Raw genomic sequence first — 5,000 nt, 5'->3', positions numbered from 1 at the left:
TATGTATCTCACTCTTATTTACATATATCTCAATCGATGCGCCGCACGCATAAATATCATGACGAGCTCGGTAACGGCGATCGATAACAATAGTCGCGAGGCGCGGCACGTCCGTAACGAAACACACAATCAATCAATACAATAATTTTAATACTGGATATAAATAATTTGACCGCGAATGGACCGACGACGATGCGTTTAAACGTTCCACTGCTTGTGCCCAACGTGATGATGATGATGACGATGATGACGATGATGACGATGATGACGATGATGACGATGACGATATTGAAGATAGTAAAGTTTTAGCATCGACATTAATCGTAATTTTAACACACGGAATCAGGACGATATCACGTTAGAAAATCGATACACGAACGGGACCGGACTCTGTCGTTTTCCGAAATCGATACGCGAACGCCCGAGTGACTATCCGCACCCCGAGGCCGGGCCGCACGATCTTTATTACGGACCGCTACCGTCTCGACGACGACGACGACGACGACGACGACGACGACGACGACGACGACACCTTTCTTTGTCTCAGTCGACATCGCGTATGAAAGAGTGCGATCGTCATCAGCACGAAATTTATGCATCGATACGCGAACGGGACCGGACTCTGTCGTTTTCAGAAATCGATACGCGAACGCATCGGCGGCTGGCTACGCGCAATCCGCGATCGGGTCGAACGATGATGATGATGATGATGATGATGATGATGATGATGATGATGATGATGATGACGACGACGATGACATCGAGATCAGGGTCAGATATAGATATGTAGATCGGTGGTATGCAATCGATACGCGAACGCTCTATAGCGCTACGCGGAGACGCATACAGTCGTTCCCGCATATACATGGGACTGGCGCGAGACGCGCCGGTCGGCCGAATCGAGTTCTCTCCGATGCTCTTCTGTTTTGTTTTGTTTGTTGGTGGTTGTGGAGTGTGGAGTGTGTTTTTTTGGTTGGTGGGGTGTGTGTGTGTGTGGTGGTGGTGTTAGTTTGTTTGCGGAGATTGCGTTTTTTTTAGATTTAGTTTTTTTTTTTTTTTTTATAAAAAAAAAAAAAAATTTAAAAATTATTCTTAGAAAACGCGCGCGAATCGAACAAAACTAATAACACCGATACACAAACAACGCGCGCCACCAACGAGAACGCCCGAAACTGAAACTTCTATAACCGACAAACGCACGAACGACACAGCGGCGGCGGAGGAGGGAAGAAAAAGGGGATCATCTCCCCACAACAACACACCGTAAACTGTGTCGGACGACGTCTCCGTTATGTAAGAGCGGAAGGCGTAAGAGAACGTCTCGTTTAATTAACGCGAACGGCGTTGGGCTCCCGAGTCGACTTCGGGGCGGCCCTTAACGCATCGCATCAACGAGCTCGTCGCGCGCTAGTCGCGCGACGGTCGATCATGATATATAAATCAAGGATTTCGGATCTCTCTAAAACCGGGCTGGAAATCGGTCATTGTTCGTTTTGCGAAACGATATTTTATAAAAGTGAAGATTTGTATGTGTCTCGTCAAAGAACGTTCCGATGAATCGGACGCGATGCCGCGTCCAAAGTAAATCTGGACGAACGCGAGGCGAGTGTTGAGATATACATTTTCCTCCGTGAACAGATAGAAAAACGAATTCATTTTGTTGTTGCGGTGTGGTGTTGTGTGTGTATTGTAATAAATACGCACGCACGCACGCACGCAAAAAGCTACCTAGGCACCGGCGCGTCACGGCGTTTCGAACGTCCGACGCGTCGCTTGTCACACGTCTATCATATCATCATCACCCTCATATCTCTCGTATGTGCGGTGTTGGTGTGTGTTAGCTCTACTAGCTAGCTCCCTGGTTGATCCTGCCAGTAGTTATATGCTTGTCTCAAAGATTAAGCCATGCATGTCTCAGTGCAAGCCGTATTAAGGCGATACCGCGAATGGCTCAATATATCAGTTTTGGTTCCTTAGATCTTACCTCGGTTACTTGGATAACTGTGGTAATTCTAGAGCTAATACATGCAATCAGAACTCTGACCAGTGATGGGATGAGTGCTTTTATTAGATCAAAACCAATCGACGGAGGGCCTCGCGTCCGAAGTCGTTAATTTTGATGAATCTGGATAACTTTTGCCGATCGCATGGTCCAGCACCGGCGACGCATCTTTCAAATGTCTGCCTTATCAACTTTCGATGGTAGTTTCTGCGACTACCATGGTTGTCACGGGTAACGGGGAATCAGGGTTCGATTCCGGAGAGGGAGCCTGAGAAACGGCTACCACATCCAAGGAAGGCAGCAGGCGCGCAAATTACCCACTCCCGGCACGGGGAGGTAGTGACGAAAAATAACGATACGGGACTCTTACGAGGCCTCGTAATCGGAATGAGTACACTTTAAATATTTTAACGAGGAACAATTGGAGGGCAAGTCTGGTGCCAGCAGCCGCGGTAACTCCAGCTCCAATAGCGTATACTAAAATTGTTGCGGTTAAAAAGCTCGTAGTTGCATTTGTGCGCCGCGCTGTCGGTGCACCGCATCCGCGGTGATACTGACACGTCTGCGGAGCATATCGTCGGTGAGCCGTCGGTAAAACGGCGGTTCAATATCAAAATCCTATCGCGGTGCTCTTCGGTGAGTGTCGAGATGGGCCGACAATTTTACTTTGAACAAATTAGAGTGCTCAAAGCGGGCTCAAAATGCTGCTTGAATATTTCGTGCATGGAATAATAGAATATGATCTCGGTTCTATTTTGTTGGTTTTCAGAACTCCGAGGTAATGATTAATAGGGATAACTGGGGGCATTCGTATTGCGACGTTAGAGGTGAAATTCTTGGATCGTCGCAAGACGAACATCAGCGAAAGCATTTGCCAAAGGTGTTTTCATCAATCAAGAACGAAAGTTAGAGGTTCGAAGGCGATTAGATACCGCCCTAGTTCTAACCGTAAATATGTCATCTAGCGATCCGCCGACGTTACTACGATGGCTCGGCGGGCAGCTTCCGGGAAACCAAAGATTTTGGACTCCGGGGGGAGTATGGTTGCAAAGCTGAAACTTAAAGGAATTGACGGAAGGGCACCACCAGGAGTGGAGCCTGCGGCTTAATTTGACTCAACACGGGAAATCTCACCAGGCCCGGACACCGGAAGGATTGACAGATTAACAGCTCTTTCTTGATTCGGTGGGTGGTGGTGCATGGCCGTTCTTAGTTGGTGGAGCGATTTGTCTGGTTAATTCCGGTAACGAACGAGACTCTAGCCTGCTAAATAGGCGTCGTCATTTAGGTGTGCGCCGCTCCGGTGGCGCAACTCACTGGCGACGTATTAAAATTCTTCTTAGAGGGACCGGCGGCTTCGAGCCGCACGAGATTGAGCAATAACAGGTCTGTGATGCCCTTAGATGTCCTGGGCCGCACGCGCGCTACACTGAAGGAATCAGCATGTTCTCCCTGGCCTAGAGGCCCGGGCAACCCGTTGAAACTCCTTCGTGCTGGGGATTGGGGTTTGCAATTATCCCCCATAAACGAGGAATTCCTAGTAAGCGCGAGTCATAAGCTCGCGTTGATTACGTCCCTGCCCTTTGTACACACCGCCCGTCGCTACTACCGATTGAATGATTTAGTGAGGTCTTCGGACCGACACGCGGTGGCTTCACGGCCGTCGGCGTTGCTGGGAAGTTGACCAAACTTGATCATTTAGAGGAAGTAAAAGTCGTAACAAGGTTTCCGTAGGGGAACCTGCGGAAGGATCATTAACGTGTGTGTATGTGTGCGAGACGCGTGATATGTTCACGAACGTTGTTGCGCCGCTGTTGCTGTTGCTGTTGTTGCTGTTGCGACGACGACGACGACGACGACGACGACGACGACTTCGTACATACCGTGTTTACACATATATATATGTAATACATCCATAATGATATATATATACGACATATATACATATATATGTACGTACGCGCGCGCGCTGCTGTTCGTATCTAATGCGGACGAGCGCGCGCGCGTGTGCGTGCGTGTGTGTGTGCGTGTTTGTATATATGTATAAAAAATAAAATGTGAAATAATTGTCTCTAGCGTCTATTACGCCTAACGGCGCAGCGGCGACGGCGCCGTGGCGGTGGCCGGTGGCGGTGGTGGCATTCGTCGAAAGTGCTACCGCCGCCGCTGCCTCCGCCGCCGTCGAAGCGGCCGGGTGGCGGAAAAACGCCGAGAGACGAGCGCCGACCGGGGCATACCAAACGGAGCGTTCGAAGCGGTGAAAATCCCCACTGCCTAGCTCAGGCCCTTTATTGTCGGTTGGCGCTATACAAAACGAAATTTAAGCGGTTAGAAAGATGACAATGTCGTGCGTCACGCCAGCTCGTTGGGGGGTGCGCGGGTCGTCGTCGTTCATCATTCTAAAGGATTCGCGTCGGGGCGTTAAGCTTTTTCGGTGCCGTTTCTTTATGAACGCCTCGGCGCACATGAATTCGACCAACTTTCGACGTTAATACATAAAAACGGACAATCAAGTGGCCGACGGCGAGAGCCGTAGGCCGCTACCGTAAGTAATAACAACATTAAGAAAAAACCATTACCCTGGACGGTGGATCACTTGGCTCGCGGGTCGATGAAGAACGCAGTTAACTGCGCGTCATAGTGTGAACTGCAGGACACATTTGAACATCGACATTTCGAACGCACATTGCGGTCCGTGGAGAAATATCCAGGACCACTCCTGTCTGAGGGCCGGCTGTTAAAATATAAAAACCACACTGTTCGGTGTAGAACGCGCGCTACGTGCGCTCGCGCCGGTCGATGCGCGCGGCGGTGACGCGCGACGCGGCGGCGGCGGGTTGGTGGGGGGTGATGAACGAGCTCGCGGACGGTGCGATGGGACGATCTCTAATAAGAGTCTCTCGTCCGCGCCGCCGCGGCTCTCACTCTCTCTCTCTCTCACTATCCGCCGTCGCTGTCGTCGCGCTGCCGCTGCCGCACTACCGCGCGCGGGCGAGCG

General features: G+C 50.4%; 2 non-coding genes across 2 annotated transcripts; both read left to right on the top strand.

The window, feature by feature from the left end:
• Positions 1-1,855: 1,855 nt before the first annotated feature.
• LOC137929158 (small subunit ribosomal RNA) lies at positions 1,856-3,759 on the top strand. The gene has a single exon (XR_011108729.1). It is a non-coding gene; the product is annotated as a small subunit ribosomal RNA (ribosomal RNA).
• An 819-nt stretch (positions 3,760-4,578) lies between these two features.
• On the top strand, positions 4,579-4,735 carry LOC137929179 (5.8S ribosomal RNA). Its single transcript, XR_011108747.1, has one exon. It is a non-coding gene; the product is annotated as a 5.8S ribosomal RNA (ribosomal RNA).
• The last annotated feature ends 265 nt before the right edge of the window (positions 4,736-5,000 follow it).

Source organism: Battus philenor, unplaced genomic scaffold (genome assembly GCF_028537555.1).
Source record: "Battus philenor isolate CCGP_79_NKW_IND1 unplaced genomic scaffold, ilBatPhil1.0.hap1 SCAF_43, whole genome shotgun sequence".
NCBI classification, from domain to species: Eukaryota; Metazoa; Arthropoda; class Insecta; order Lepidoptera; family Papilionidae; genus Battus; species Battus philenor.
This window is presented reverse-complemented; position numbering and strand designations above follow the sequence as displayed.